The sequence below is a fragment of the Phyllostomus hastatus genome, unplaced genomic scaffold (assembly GCF_019186645.2).
Source record: "Phyllostomus hastatus isolate PE091 unplaced genomic scaffold, TTU_PhHast_1.1 phas_scaffold_1674, whole genome shotgun sequence".
Taxonomy (NCBI): domain Eukaryota; kingdom Metazoa; phylum Chordata; class Mammalia; order Chiroptera; family Phyllostomidae; genus Phyllostomus; species Phyllostomus hastatus.
In genome coordinates, this window is record NW_025334011.1 from 11,418,132 (window position 1) to 11,435,318 (window position 17,187).

A 17,187-nucleotide genomic window follows, 5' to 3' on the forward strand; every position below is an offset into this window, starting at 1 on the left:
TGGAAAGCAAAGAAAACACACAAAGTGGAGATTGTGGCCAGATTTGGTCTTATAGACAGGTCATGTTTGTACAATGTTTGTTTTATTCATGAATTACTCATTAGTGTTACTTTAACTAGTTGCTGATGTAATTTGTTGTTGACTGATTTAAGGTACAAATCCAGGTTTCTGGGTTCTCTTGAAAAGTAAGATCTAGCAACTTCAGGCCTACCTTGCCATGGGTCAGTAGTCAGGTAGAGTGGAGTGGAACCTGCTTTTCAGTGCTCACGGCCCTATTCTAGCTGCTGCTTTTCTTCACATAGAATTAAGAGGAAAGTTGAATGTTATGTATACTGCCATCTGTGTTAAAATTGGAAATAATAGGTTGATAGGATGATGTATTTCAGTATAAGTGAAAAAAAGTGTTCATTTCCTAGGGCTATCAAAACAACAGAAATGTATTCTCTCACTGTTCTAGAAGCCAGAAGCCTGAAATCAAGGTGTTGGCACGGCCATGCTCCCTCAGAGGCCTCTAGGGGACGATCCTCCCTGCCGTTTCCAGTGTCAGGTAGGCCTAGACGGCCTTGGTTTGTGGCAGCACAACTCCAGTCTCTGCCTCCAAATTCCCTTGGCTGTCTGCCCTCTGTGTCCAACTCCCTCTTCTTACACAGAAAGCAGCCGTACTGCATTAGGGCCCACCCTAACCCAGGATCGCCTTGCCTTACCCCGATTACATTTACAAAGTCCCTATTTCCAAATAAGTTTACAGAACATTTTGGGGAACACAACAACTCATAATAGATGGCAGATTTCATTGTGGAGTGCAGAATAGTGGTTTAAGAGCAGAGTGCCTGGATTCATATTTACAGCTAATTTGCTGTGTGATTTTGGGTAAGCTGCTTACCCTTCTCAGTGCCTCCATGCCCTCATCTGTAAAATGAAGATAATGGCACCTACCTCATGGGGCTGAAGTAAGGACAAAACGAGTTAATACAGATAAAGCACTTACTATGTGTAGCACATACTGAGTGCTCGGTTAACTGAACTATTATTATCATTATTATTACTAGCTGTTATTCATACATAATTTTTATATATACAAGGAGTAACAGTGCCAAAAAACTATTATTTAAGATAGCTTTATGAAACCATGAACAAGCTATGAACAGGAGATAGAAATGATGCATAAAAAGAACCAATGAAAAAAGAGGGAGAGACTGAAATTTAATGAGATTTACTTTTTAATGAAAATAAAACAATTGCAATACATGTAAAATGGCTGACTTCCTCACTCTTTTAGATTAGCTGCCCAGGCTCTCTGTGCAGGTGAGACTTCAAACCCAGCAGCTCAGAGACTGACCCTTGGGTTGGCCAGCACAGTGGCCTGTGGGGAATAACGAGGAAGTCACTCCAGGGAGAGCCTCCAAAGAACACATGATCTCCAAGCACTCCTGCCTGTTTGCTCAGAACTACCATATTTTTCGGACCATAAGACGCACCTAGGTTTTAGAGGAGGAAAATAGGGGGAAAAAATTTGGAGCAAAAATTGTGATAAAATATTTAATAACATAAATAACATTATATTTCACCAATGTAAATGTAAACAGAACTCAACAGCAGCATTAACAATCATATTCTTCCCAAATTGGTGGGAGGTATGTCTTATAGTCCAAAAGTATATTATTATTATTATTATTATTATTATTGTATCATCATTATTATCATCATCTACCTCCTTCCCATAAATCCTGGGGTTGAAATTACCCTGGCTTCCAGTCTCTGGATCAGAGATTCAAGCTGAATAATTCTTTGAATTTAAATCATACTTTGCGTCCTAAGGGAGCAGTTACTTTGAGCTAACTTATTTCATATTTCCATATAAGCTTTATGTAGGATAGCCATATGCCTTGAGTTTTAATACAGACTGAAAGCTCTGAAAGAGAAGGTTTAAAGAAATAAGACTTTTTGAAGTATCTGGGTGAAAATTGTCATGCAGGTTAGTAGCTACGGGGTTTGTAGGACCACAGAATGTGTACAGGAGTGGGCAAAAGTAGCTTTACAGTGGTAATACAACTAAATAACACAATAAGAATAATACAAGAGTAAGCTGTGTTCACAGATTTGCAACTGCACATCTACTTTTGTCCACCGCTGTATGCCTCATTCTCAAACTGCTACCCTGGAAACATGAGAATATTCAAATAAAATCAAAGTATCTTCCCTAAATGGTGAAAGGGACATATGTTTATGTTATTTATGATCCGTGATCTTATTTAGTAAAAGAAGTTAGGCTATTTAATTTTTGGCAATGAAGTGATGTGCTGTAGTTCAAGCATTAGTAATTTGGAACGTTTTGATTAAATGAATTCATCAGGACTCATTCGGTTGCAAGTGAAAGAAAGCTAGCTCAAGCCAGCTTATGAAAATAAAAGGAACTTAATTGTTTATATAACTGGTTTCCAGAGTTGCATCTGGCTTCAGGCATGGTTGCAGCCAGGAACTCCAATGATCTCATCAGGACTTTTTCGGCTCTGCTGTTTTCTTTATTCGTCATTCCTCAAACAGGCATGTGATCGGGAAGATGGCCACCAGCAGCTTGAGACTGTGGCCTTCCTCGCTGAGCAGTCCCAACAGAAAGAGAGTGTCTTGGGCCAAACATCCAGCTCTCTGCCCAGAGAAGATGCGGGTTTGACCCCATGTGCGATATCCCAGGGAATGGGGTACTCTGTGGGCCCAGCCTACAGCATGTTTTCCCAGTGCTGCAGGAGTGGGCCCTGGCCCAGTGACTGAGGGAAGCTTTCTCCAGAGGAATTAGAAGAAGGGAGATGGATGCAATGTGTGCTCAGCAGACCAAAACTGCAGTGGGTTCAAACTGTAACAAGCAATATATGAAATGATCTAGAGACTCTATCTTCTGTTTTTAAAATGACAAATGAAGAACTTTCTGCCTTCTATTAAAAAATCCTTCCAAAAGAAAGGAAACAAAAATTTCAACTCTTTCTTTGATTAAAAAGTAGGTGACATCAGTAACTCTAATCTGTAAATGTGAACAGAAAGTGTAAGTATGGTAGTGTGATCTAGTAGAACAGAGGAAGATGAAGACCTACAGAGGAGGGTAACAATGCCAGGAGGCAATTTTGCCTTGCAGAGCCTTAGGAGGTCGTGTGATTAGAGGCACCAGGGTAGGCTGAAGAAGGCAGTAACACATGGGGCTGGAAACACCATCAGCTGAAAGTCTGTAAAAGGATCAGTTGGACACTCACTCCCTCAGGTCCTTATCTCATCCCAGAAGATGGGAGTTTTATCCTCTGGAGATATTGCAGCTACAGGGGATCTAGGCACAGGGACACATAGACATTGGAGGCCGCAGTTCAGTAAAAGTCTGCCCTGCCCTAAGAACGCTAAGAGCCGAACTCCTAAGTTACAGAGCGAAACTGAACGGCCCTAGAGAAAGCCCCATTAGCGGCTCCCCCACGGAGAAAGCCAGCTTGCTCTCCAGTTGCTGTTCAGTGAAGCTCACCTTCGACAGCTCAGCCCCACAGACAGAGCCGCCGACTTGCTGTGCTGATAATAATGTACACCAAGGTGGGGATAGTCAGCCAAGGATCACCACATATTTGGGAATGCCTCCAATATAAAGGCAAAGATAAAGTAAACAGAAACAAAGAAGTCTGATGAGACAAGAACTGTCATTATCTTTGAAAATGTGATAAATTTTTGCATAGAAAATAGTCTTTTTTAAAAAAGAAATTAAAGAAAAAGTAAAGAACAAGAGATAACTTGTAAGCATTAGAAATACAATGGCTGAAATAAAGTCATTGGAGAGGTTGAAAGATGAATTTGAGGAGGAAATAATTAGAGGTGCAACCCAGGAGGTCCAGTAGCTCACTATACCAAAGAGATACGGAAGAGGATTTGGTACAGAAGGAAGAAGTAAATGTTAATGTTTCTAGAGAAGAAAAAAATTGTCATACACAAAGTGAATGAGAACAAACAAGAAAGAGACTTCTCTACATTGATACTAATATGGAAGTGTCTAAATTTGTGAAGTGTTCTCTTAAGGGATAATTTTTATCATAAAAAAGCACTTCTTTTACCTGAAAGTTACTGTCAAATATCTCTGAATATAAAGTTTCTTAGATGCACACTTAAAATATTCCACTTATAAATTCTCCATCATTGAAACTGAATTTTTGTGTATTCTGAGGTATACCTGCAAATTAGGGTTTCAGAGATTTAGGGTATTTTCATGGTACTTATTCTGGTTCCTCATTTTTTTGATTCACTAATACATGCAACAGATGATTAGAGCATTCTTTTCTCAAGGTACTGTGGAGTTGATATTTTATATGTGTCCCAACATATAATGATTTGAAGTAACAAAATTTAGGGTCCTAGTGTCTTTAAATGTTTGGCTATTTATACATATAAAAATCTAAGTAATTATGAGTTATAAAAGATCAATATAAAATATTAACTTTTGTCTTACCTTTCATCAGTGAAGAAGACAGAGTCCTGAATGCTGTTTTCTTCTAAAACTTAGAGATGGCATCAGAAGTTCAGATTTAGCAGGCATATTTTTAAGTTTTAATTATTTCAAAAATATTTTTAGGATTTTTTATTAGGAACTAATAAACTATACTATTATGGTAATTTTTAGATTAAAAGTCTTCTCAAAGTTACATTTGGTTTTCAAAACATTGTAACTTTTAGTAAATATTGCAAAAGAATTGCCATTTTTAGGTGCATGCGGAGTGCCCCCGCCACCACCTTTTTGGATTAGTTTCTGAAGCCTCATGAAATGGGAGGCAGGTGTCTTTTCCCACTTAAAAAAGATACACTTTATTTCTTAATGATTATAATGAGACTGAAATAATACAGAAAAAATCAAGAAATGAAGAGTGCCAGGATTCTCCTTGCTAATATAACTTTTTAGAATTCTGCTGAATTGCTTTTGCTATAAAAACCAGACCAACTAGCCTAGTATGGGTTTTCCAGGTATTGACATTTTGTAGAGGACTTTTGCAGTTCTTTTGGTCCAGTGAGGTCAAGAACTTTAAATTAGAATTATAGAGCTGGAAGTCATCCTCGCATCCATTTTACAAGTCCTGAGAAATCATGATGTACCCAGAGTCACACAGTTAATAGATTGGATGGGCCTCCTGGCAGTCAGTTCAGTGATCTTTGTAAAAGACCCTTCCGGTTTATTCTTACCACGACCACCTTACATGCACTGTTTATAATCTACTGCATTAGGCACAATGAATAAATTACAAGTTTTTATTTAATTTCCTAAAGCTGAGGGAACATTTAGAATTAGGAATATTAACAGTGACAAAAAACATGGGATGGCCTGACCGGAGTGGCTCAGTTGGTTGGGCATTATTCTGCAAAGCAAAAGGCTGCCAGTTCGATTCTGGTCAGGGCACCAGACCCAGGGCGCCTGGGTTGTGGGTTCAATCCCCAGCTGGGGCACTTACAAGAGGCAACCGATTGACATTTCTCTCCCTCTCTTTCTCCTTCCCTTCCCTTCTCTCTAAAATCTTTTTTTAAAAATCTGTAAAAAAAATAACGGAATGGCTGAAGAATCCTTGCCTAAGATAGAAGGTGTCCCTTGATTGGACTATGGTCCTGCTCTCTAAAAGGAGCTCCTCTCTTTAACTCCAGGGATTCTCATTTCTGGAGGGCTTCTTCCTTGCCCAGGTTCCTCCAAGGTCACACTTACATAGACATTGGCAAATATGCCCTCCCTGGAGGCTTTCTAACCTGTGTTTCCTACTTTTTGCTCATGCAGTTTTGGCAGCTTGAGCATTGTTTTAAGGGTCAAACAGTCAAGGCTTATTAGCAAGACTTGTATGGGGTTATTTTTGTTTTTTGTTTTTTGGGGTTTTGTTTTTTTGTTTGGCAGTGTTACTCCCTCAGAAACTCAGTTGGCTCCTGATCTATCTTCTTGTAGTTAATTCCATGTACTAGTAATAGAGTGATTATATGTCTCAGTTTGGCAGGGACTGTGCTCGTTTATTATCTCTTGTGCATGTTAAGTGATAATGCCCTCTTTCACTCTCTAAACTATGCCAGCTTGGACAATAAATTGTGTGATTATTATAGCCAAAATGCACACCAAAAACTCCTAAGCCTAATTTCTTCTCCCTCTGTCTCTCTCTGTCTCTCTGTCTCGCTCTCTCTCATTTTGAAATAGGTTTCATGGGAAGTTAATATACTTAACTTGATCAGCAGCAAGACTGACTTTCCTCTGTTACCCGAGGAAACATATAACAGGCCATTTTTGCTCAAAACCTTTTTCAGTCTTTTACTGTGTGAAGCTCAGAAGCAGTCAGTTTTGTAATCCTGGGATTCCCCAAATTTCTGGATTCTGTCTTTCATTTCTCCTCTCAAATCTGCTAGTTCTTTTTTTTTTTAAGATTTCATTTGTTTATTTTTAAAGAGAGGGAAAAGAAAGGAGAAAGAGAGGGAGAGAAACATCAATGTGTGGTTGCCTCTCACGTGCCCCCTCTGGGGACCTGGCCTGCAACCCAGGCATGTGCCCTGACTGGGAATCAAAGTAGTGACCCTTTGCTTCTTAGGCCGGCCCTCAATCCACTGAGCCATACCAGCCTGGGCAAATCTGTTAGTTCTTGTGTGTGCTCATTTCTTTCTTTTAAATCCTCGATAAATGCAGCAAGTAATAGTGTTATTCTAATATTCTGTTTTCCATCTCTTTTTCCCTGTAGCTGTTGACTTGGTAGACACCCTGCTTTTCGATCTATCCCAGCCTTTAAAAAAAATTGAGGTGTAATTTACATAAACACAGCTCTTAAGCATTCAGGTCAGTGAGTTTTGATAATTGTATACACCTATATAAACCACCACCCAAAATAACGTTTGGAGCATGGGCATTACCCCAGATGGATGCCCCTTTGTAGTTCATTCCCGCTTTACTCCCCTGGAGACAGCCACTTTTTGGCTTCTGTCTCTGTGGATTCCTTTTGGCAAGCAGTTTTTTTATTAAGTATTTGTGACTGCATGACATAGCTATCTTTCCATCCTTTACTCAGTTTCTTCATTTCCTGCTGCCTGGTTGGTAAGCTGTTGCCAGATGCTTTAGATTTTTTGTTTGGTCTGCACCCCACTTTAAGATACCATTTTTTATGTTAGTTAGGGAAAGCTGACCACTGTGATAAATGGACTACAAAAGTATAATAGCTTAAACCTAATTCAAGTGTGTTGATTACTAATGAAACAATGCATTTGAAGGCATTCCTGACTTTCTGTAACCTGGGTGTTTGAGTCCTCAAGCAGGTGGGGAAAGAGACAATGAACACACCTCCCCTGCTTCTGAAAAGCCGCAACCTGAGCATTGGCATTAAGTGATTCCACTGCTGTTCTTTTGGGGAGAACTTTTCACAAGACCACATCTGGTGCAAGCAGAGAGGGTCTGGAAATGTAGACTCTGGCTTGGCAGCCACTTCTGTAGCAGCTCCTCACCGTAACACAGGAAAAGCAGAGTTTAGATGATGTTAGTAGTCCACAGGTTAACATGGTTAATGTCACAGCTTTTATTTTGTTTTAATAACATAATACCATATTGCTTTTGTTTTGTGTCTTCATGTTACTTCCTTTTCTTTGTGTTACATATTATTTTACATTTTTGAGTAAACATTTTAGTATTTGAAAGTAAAGAATGGTATTGCTCTCTCTGAGATAGAAACATTCAAAGCAAAAGTAACTTATTTTTCTTCTTTGAATGATATTAAAATTATCTCTAGGCATCAAGAGATATAATTTAACTCTTACCAGAGATCCTAGTCAGCAGACTGAGGACATGCCTTCTAAAAAAACCTGCAAGAAAAGGTGAGAGACTGGAAAGGAAGGAAACATGGCCATTTTGGCAAATTATATAATTGTCCATGTAGAAAGTTTTCATAACTTCACAGCTAAATCATTAGAATTAACTAGACTTTAGCAAGGGTTTTGGACACAAAATCAACATAGAAAAGCCTGTTGCATTTCTGTAGACCAGCAGCAAAAGCAATGCAACAGAATGTAATTTTAACCACATTTCGTCTTGAAATAATTATCACCCCACATAGCCATGATATATTTTTTTCCAAAACTAAGAAATTAGTTAACTAAACTGTGCCTTTTTAAAAAATTTTCCCAGTTTTTCTACCAATGTTCTTTAATCTGGATCACATCCAGAGAGCTACGTCCCTTTACTTCAGTTTGTGCCAATTTCTTGGTCTTTTCTTTCAGGGACTGTATACGTTTGAAGAATAATGGTCAGGTCTTTTGAGAATGGACCTCAGTTGGGGTTTGTCTGGTGTTTTCTCCTGATTATATCACATACATGGTATTACTGGTGATGTTAACCTTGATCACTTGGGTAAGGTGGTATCTGTCTGCCAGGTTTCTCCACAGTGAAGTTACTGAAGAAAATATTATTTAAAAAATATACAATTTTGAGACTCAAAGATAGAGAGCAGGATGACAGCTGGTGGTGGGGGAGGTAAAGGGGCGGAGGGATTGAGCAATAAGGAAAAAGGACTCTTGGACATGGACAACAATGTGGTGATTGCTGGGGAAAGGGTATAAGGGAACTAAATGGTAATGGGGAAAAGTACAATAAAAATTAAATCATATATATGATTTAATATATATGAATGTGAATATATATATTAAATCATATATATATATATCATCCCATACATCAAAAGGTCACAGGTTAGATTTCTGGTAAGGGCATATACCTAGTTTGCAGGTTCGATTCTAAATAAATAAACATATACTCTGGTGAGAATTAAATATACAGTGAAACCTCAGTTCTTGAACTTAATTCATCTCAGAAAGCTGTTCCATAAGCAATTTGTTCAAAAACCAAATCACTCCTGAGAGACTCCTGACTGACCCTACGGGTATCGGGTCAAGGATGAAAGGATGGTCGGGTCAAGAACTGAATTTTGTTCAACAGCTGAGACATTGTTTTCCATGAACAACTTGGTTGAAACTGAATTGTTTGAGATGGGAGACATTTGAGAACGGAGGTTTGACTATATGTATGTATACATATAACTTACAGAAGCAACACAATATAATGTTTATGACCTTTATTGAGAAAGAAATAAACTTCTATTGAAAAACATTTATTATGATCCAGTTAAATGGAGAGAATTACCATTTATGGATTGGAAGACTTAATATTACAACAATGTTAATTCTCAATGCACTTAAAATAAATTGTGAACAAATTTTGGGGATCTTAGTATTATTATTATTATTACTATTAATTAACATTACAATTATGAATTTATATGGAAGAGCATTCCAGAATTACAAAGATACTCCTGAATAACAAAGTGGTTTTCCTGCCCATATTGTGGCTTAATATAAAACTATAATAGTTAATCCAGTGTGTGGTATAAGGATATACAAATTGGTCAATGGATGAAATATCCAAAGAATGGATACTTCAGAAACAGTTCCATCTATATATGGAACCTTGATTTACAACAAAACTGGCATTGTAGATCAGTGTGAAAAAGGTTGGATAGAGTTTCAACATAGGAAAGCCAGTTGCATTTCTGCAAACCAGCAGCAACAACTGGGGCAAAAGACTGTTCGTATGAAGTAGTAAAACTGGACTCCTACTTCACATTATACACCAAATGGAAAATAGTTAACTTATAACTTGTGAATGAATAGTTATAATTAAATATAACCATAAAATTGGAAGCAGGACTCAGTAAAAAGTTGAAGAGAAAACAAACTATCAAAGAAATAAAAACAAAGTTGGAGGGAGCACAAAAGAAAAGAGATGGTGCAGAAAAAGAGTGAGGTCATAGAAATTATAAATGAGAGAAGGGAATGCAGTCAAGTATACATTCAAAAGAGTGATGAAACACCTTTAATTTTAAAATATTATTGTTTACAATAGGACAGAACTACATCATTTATTAATTTTTTTCATCCTGCTGAGTTAAGTGCCAAAAATCATAAAATGATCTATAAATTATTTTAATGATCTGCTAACAACCCAATCACTCCATTATTTGTAGAAAGCAAAGACTTAGAAACCACCTGGCTTGCAAAGGAATTTATTAACACTTTCTGAGTTTAGGGAAATTTATCAAAAAACTTAGTTTTTTGCAGACACTATGCAACAACCACAAGGAACAACATTTCACAGACAACCTAAATTGGCATTCAGGAGCAAGGCTTCTGGCCTTGAATTTAAACGGCAAAGTAGGAAGATCCTGAGCTCACCTCCTCTCATTGACACCAAAACTACAACTACATATAGAACAGCTATCTCTGAGAATGACCTGAAGGCTAGAGAATGGACTTTCTACAGCTATGGATACAAAGACAAAGTCACATTGAAATGGGTCGAAGGAGTAGAGACTAAGTCTAGTCAGGACCTACTCTACTCCCCACTCCCCATGTGGTGACTCATGAGTGGGAGGGACATCACAACCATGGAAGTTGTCCTCAAAGAGTGAAGGGTTCAAGCCCTAGCCTGTAGGCCATGAACCAAGAAAAGGAACCCCCATAACATCTGGCTTTGAAAACCAGCAGTACTTATGTCTGAGAGAGCCAAAGGGCTGTAGGAAACTGAGATTGTGCTCTTTCTGAGTTCCAGCACAAAGGCAGCAGTTTGAAAAGCACCTCGGTTAAATGTGAAAGTTATACATTGACTACATTTAGGGTGTGTGCTGAAGGGACAGGGATTTGTTGGAACTTTCTCCTGAATCAGAGATGCTGGTGGGCACCATTCCTGCCCCCCATTCTGTAACCTAGCTGGTCTAACACTGGCAGGCGCCATTTCTGACACTCTCTCTTAACCTTGCTAAGTGTTCACTCAGTCCTGACCTTTCCCAGGCAAGCTCCCCTCCAAAGTGGCTCCTGCACTGCCACACCCAGTGGGTGGCCCTAGTCAGCACCAGCATATAGCAGTGTTTCTGCACCTGTGTGGCTGAACCTTGCCTACCAGTGTGTCCACAGAAGTTGTGGCCCAACCATAATAGGAGGCCACAGTAGTCCCAGGGAACACCTCTGGAGCACCTGGCCCTGGTGACAGGGAGATGCCTTCCAAGTAAGGGCCCCACAGGGCACCTTCTGCATAAGGCCACTTTTTCAAGAGCAGGAGATTTAGCTGACTTACCTAATATTACATAGAAACAAACAAGCAAAATGAAGAGAGAAAAGAATATGTTACAAACAAACAAAAAAAGACCCAACCCCAGAAAAAGAACTAAATGAAACTGAGGGAAGCTGTCTACTAGATGAAGAGTTCAAAGTAATAGGCACACAGATGCTCATCAAACTCTGCAGGCAAGTGGATAAATTCAGTGAGAACTTCAACAAAGATATAACTCATTAAAAAGGATATATCAGAACTGAAGAATATAACAACTGAAATGAAAAAACAATACACTGGAGGAAATCAACAGCATATCAGATGACGCAGAAGAATGGACCAGCAATCAGGAAGACAGGATAGTGGAAATCATCCTATTGGAAGGTAAAAGAATTCAAAAGAATGAAGATAGCATAAGAGACCTATGGGACAACATCAGGTGTACCAACATTCAAATTAGAGAAAGGAGGACCTAGAATTCCAGTTCTGGTTGCTTATCTGACAAAAACAAAACACTAATTCAAAAAGATACATGCACCCCTATGTTCACTGCAGCGCTGTTTACAATAGTGAAGCTATGGAAGCAGCCTAGGTGTTCATTAGTAGATGAATGGATAAAGAAGAAGCGGAGGTGTATGTATTTACATACATACACACTCAGTTGTGAAAAACGAATGAAATCTTGCCATTTATGACAGCATGGATAGACTTAGAGGGTAGTATGCTAATTGAGATAAGTCCGAGAAAGGCAAGTACTGTATCATTTCACTTATGTGTGGAATCTAAAAAACTGAAGAACAAACAAAACAGAAACAGACTCATAAACACAGAAAAACTGATAGTTGCCAGAGTAGGGCAAAAAGGTGAAGGGGATTAAGAGATATAGATTTACAGTTGTAACATAAATAAGTTCCTGGAATGTAAAGTACAGCATAGAGAATACAGACAATATCACAATAACTTTGCATGGTGAAAGACGGGGAGTGGACTTTGTGTGGGGATCACTTTGTAAGGTGTATAAATATTAAATATCACTATGTTCTACACCTGAAACTAATATAATATTGTATGTCACCTGTACTTTAATTAAAAAGAGCTTTACATTCCAGAATGAAAATTAGACACGAGGTCAAAAAAATAAAAAGGTTTAACTAAGATTTATCAAATGACTTTTGAACTTACTACTTTTTTACTTAGAGGCATCTTGTTTAACCCAATATACTTAGAAAGAGATATTAAAAAACACTATTAATTTTAATATATACTTGCCAGTGTGTTAATTTTTGGAGAAACTTGTTTTAAATATGTCTGATGTATTTTTATCAAAATCTTGCAGCTATAAATATAGATCACTCAATTTAGGGGAAAATGTTTGCCACTGTATTTAACTGAGAAAGTTAGTCTTCAATTTCAAACCTGTCTTCCAAATCAGACATTTTTCTGTCAATGAAAGTCCGACTTGATTTTTCAGCTTAAATATTTTAATGCATGTCTCCATGACAACCATCTGACAGCTGAATTCTAATTCTAATACAGATTAATAAATAAGGCACAGAGCCTTACCATGTGTTGCCTGGATATTATGAGATACTGTTGCTTTTAATAGTCCTTTGTGCTCACTAAAATGTCCCGGAGTTGAGATGATTCTTTTACAATCATAAAGGTACTGAAGAGGTAAGGTCCTTAAGTAGAAACGCCCGCACTACTGCTTCATTCTATTAGACATCTGTAGTCAGAGTATACTAACATGGGCCCACCTACCACATTTTGTAAGTATATGTGTTATATGTACATATAATGGGGAAAGAGCAGATCTTATCGTTGTGCTTTGATCAAAGGAGGATTTACAGATACGACATACTGGGGGGTTATATTCCATGGAAATGCACTAAACAGGATTAATGAGTGGTTCCGTACTTCTTTTATGAAGTGGGAAAGAGCGATTGTGAAGGAGGGGAAGAGGAAATGAGAAAGTGGTTGGCATGATACTTTACCTGCAGGTACATTCCCAGAAAGATTAGTAATAGGAACGATGGAAGTGGAAGATCTAGAATTTACTGTCTTAAAACTATCTCTGCCCACATATCTTCTGGAAAGCCTTCAGATAGCCCCACGTGTCCCTCAATTTAAGAACCACTGATACAGAAAACAGGCAGAGCAGATCCATTGTATGTATAATTGTAGATACGAGATATACAAACTAATGAAGTAAAACCAATCTTTAGAGGTTAAGCATTTTTGAAATAAAAGACAACTAGAACCTGAATATTGAAAGGGGTCATACTCTGGGCCTAGTCAAGTTGCTAGATTCAAGGTAAAGAAAAATTCCTTAGGGGAGCCAGACAAATAAGTTGAGTTATTTATAAGTGGGAAATTATGTAAGTTTCAGATTTCATTCAATGCAAGAAAATCAAATGGAAGAGTTTTAGGGAAAGATTTTGAAGAAAAGAATAGGTAACTGATAGATTTTTCTATCTACCTAAATAGTCCTTCAAATTTGTCAATGGGCAAATAGTTTTAAACTAAAAAAATGTTTTAAAAAATTAGTCCTTTGTACTTTTTTTGAGGCAATGCTACCTAAAGAACATACTTTTTAGTTTTTTTCGAACCTGGCTTTGGAAGGGAAAGTTGTGCGTGGAGCTGCTGGAATGGGATCTGGCAAGACTTGACTTTCTTGTCCCAGGACTGGAAGCATTTTGTCTTCTGTAATAAACTTTGACAGGTGGACTGTGGGTTCTGATAATACTACCTATGAGAGAACTGATTGTTTCTCAGGCCTTTCAGTTTTCCAAAAAGTAGGAAAGAATCATGGACTTTTCAGCAATCTCATCGTTGATGGAAATGACCTGAGACGAGTTGTGTGAGAAGACTAGCCATGTCAATGTACATATTTGCACACAAGTTTGACTATTGAGACACAAGGATGAAGCAGTGAGTATTCAGACCAACCTCCAAAGTTAGCTTATGATGAAGAAGCACCTTGCTGATATTATGAATGCTGTTATCAAAAACTGTCCCCTCAAAACAGTAACTTTGTTTTATTCCCGGCAAGACAAATCAAATCTGTAAAAGACCTGTGCACTTGAGTTTGAAAAACTCTGAATGTATTTGAATTGCTGAGAAAATTGAATCATAAGACCCCTATCACTTTGGAGCAAAACTACATAAGATATGAGCTATAGTAAAAAAAAAAAAAAAGTATCCTGTATTCCTTTTTGAAAAGCCATCTGAACAAGAGTATAATGTATACTTTTTTCAGTTGTAAAGAGGTTCAGTATTTAAACTGAGTTTTCTACTGCCTGTGCTCTGGTGTTTCTATTCTTGACTTCCATGAACAGCAGCAGATGAGAGAAACGGAAGTCTGTAAGAAGTTTATCTGCAAGAGCGTTCACAGAGCTCTTTGCTACAAACACTGCAGCCAGGGTATTGGATATTCAGGACGTGAACTGACTTCTTCCGTTCGATTGCCCAGAGGTTGCCAACTCATATTCACAGAGCAGATAGACCTGCCAAGTAGATGATGAAGCTTTATTAATTTTGCTTCCCTCAGAAGAAAAAAAGGATGGTATGGCAGCTTCTTGAGAGGAAAGTGCCTATGAAGGAAGTAAAAATCAATCCAGAAAAACTTATGGGCTTCTAGAAAACAAAACCAGAGTCATTCTTAGCCCAAGATCCATCATTAAAGAGCTCAAAGGTGTTTCGTTTCCTGCATATGTTAGTGTATCTGATGAAGGATGAAGGAGTATTTGATTTGAACGCGTTACCTTTACCCAAATATGCTGTGTGGCTTGGCCTTGCTATGAGATCTTGGATAGTATTTCTCAGAAAATGTAGAAACAAGTAACCAAAGAATTGTTTATGAGCCTAGAGCTCTATCCCTCACCAAGGACTAAGTGGAAGAATTTAGAGCTTATTTCAGTGAGAAAATGTCCGTCCTTCGGTAAGGTAGCAGGAGACCAGAAGCAGGAGAGGAAGGGGACAAGCTGGCTAATGGTGCTGGGTGAAGAGAGGAAGAGGAGCAGGAACAGAGGAATGTGAGGGGGGCTGGGGGAGAAAGCAGTACAAACAAGAGGCCCCCAAATTCAGTATTTGTAGCAAAGAGCACTGTTAACGCTCTTGCAGATAAACTTCTTACAGACTTCTGTTTCTCTCCTCTGCTGCTGTTAACCATGGAAGTCAGGAACAGAAATACCAGAGCACAGAAAATCAAGAAAGTCATAGAAACAAACAAAGTAAGTAAGTAGTGGAATACTTTAAATTAATAAGAAAATAACATTTACTGAAGAAGAGAAGTTGATTCACCAGTGGCCACCAATGTGGAAGTCCGTTGTGAAAGATTCTAAGGAAAAGCATCATAGGAGTATCGACCTTAATAAAGTGAAAGAAAGGCTTCAGGAAGAGGACCAATTTGACCAAGAAGGACATAAGAAGGAAGTTAAGGCATATGGAGAAAAGACGTAAGGGAAGCCAGAAGAGTAGCCAGCAAGAGGCAAGCAAAAGCCAAAAACAGAGGATGCCTTTTAGGGTTGAAGGCATCCTCTATCCCTCAGAGATAGAGGGGTGCCTTTTAGGAATGATGAGGAATTTGTTCCATTCATTTTCATATCCTGATAAATACAGAAGTCTGAAGAATCAGATATTGAAGATGTGGAAAATGAAATTCATGATGCCAGGAAGAAGCAGAGATGAGAAAAGGGAACAACATTGAAGTTGAATAAGTGAGACAAGTAAGTTAGAAAAGAAACAAAGCAAAGTGGGAAACCAGAGGAAAAGGAGCTTGTGTTCTATTTGCTCAAACGTCGAAACTAAATATGCCTTACTCTCTTCCCGAAACCCGTGTCTGTGGTTGTGTGAGCCAGAATTCACAACAGAGCTGGCTGTGGGACAGTTAGGTAACCAGAGTCCTGCGCTTAAAGGATCAGTGCAGCTCCAGACACAAGTGATCGTGTATCTAACCCTTCTTGCCTCTCACAGAATATATTTAAAGTGAGAGTGGATTATAAAAATTTCCTGATCCAATTTCCAGCATGTATATTCTTGGACTAAATCCATTTCTTTATTTTCCTGCCAAGGTATAGAGTCCTTGTCTCATTTTTAGAAATTCTTGCCTTCCTTACTATACAGAATGTGCTATGTACTATTGAACAGAATTGCTCAGAATTTTGATGCATTTAATATTTCCACAGAAAATATATATGGTGGAATAGCCCTAATAAATAACAAGTAGTTTTGAATTGAGGTTATAAATAGTAAGCCTATATCCCACTTTTAATAAAAGTACATTTACAGACATTTAACAAAAGATATTCAAAATTTGCACATTGAAAACAAAGCATTACTGAGAAAAGTTATGGAAGATTTGCATAAGTGGAGAGAGATGACGTGTTCCCGGATTGGAAGACTGGGCTAGATGACAGTTCTCCCCAAATTGATCTATAGATTCAGCATAATCCTTATCATAATCCCACAGGCTTATTTTTTTTTCCTGAAGATTGACAAACTTAGTCTAAAAGTTATGTGAAAATGTAAAAGATGGAACATATGCAAAACAAGTTTAAAGTCATAGCTGGAGGACTTCATAACGCAGTCACAGTGCTACAATAACTGAAACAGTGTGGCACTGCTCTCAGGGTCACAAACAGATCAATGCACTTGACCAGAGAGGCCGGAACAGACCCATAGCTTATGGTCATTTGATTTCCAACAAAGCTCTAAAGCAACCCAGTGGGGAAAGGAAAGTTTTTAAATAAATAGTACTAGAACAATTGGATATTTCTGTGGAATTAAAACAAATCTCAATTCCTAATTTTCACATTAAAAACATTTGAGCCATGCATAAAAATTAATTTGAGATGGATTAAATATTAAATCTAAAACCATAAGACTTTTAGGGAAAAAGTTAGAATATCATCATGACTTGGGGGTAGGAAAAAGTTTAAATACAGAGACTCGGAAATAAAGAACAAACTGACTGTGACCAGAGGGGAGCAGTGAGGGGTGTAACGGGGGGCAGGGGCAGGCAAAGGAACATGAATAGAGGCTCATGGGCACGAACAACGGGGGGGGGGGGGGGA

General features: G+C 38.2%; 1 protein-coding gene across 22 annotated transcripts in view; it reads left to right on the forward strand.

Moving 5' to 3' along the window:
• ZNF438 (zinc finger protein 438) overlaps window positions 1-17,187 on the forward strand; it is a 170,553-nt gene that overhangs the window by 87,734 nt on the left and 65,632 nt on the right. For 2 of the 22 annotated variants that reach the window (XM_045857838.1, XM_045857840.1), the window contains one exon: window positions 458-547. The exons of the other annotated variants lie outside the window; for them this stretch is intronic. The gene's annotated coding sequence lies outside the window, so the exon portion shown is untranslated. The remainder of the gene's footprint in view (window positions 1-457; window positions 548-17,187) is intronic. 22 annotated transcript variants of the gene reach the window in all.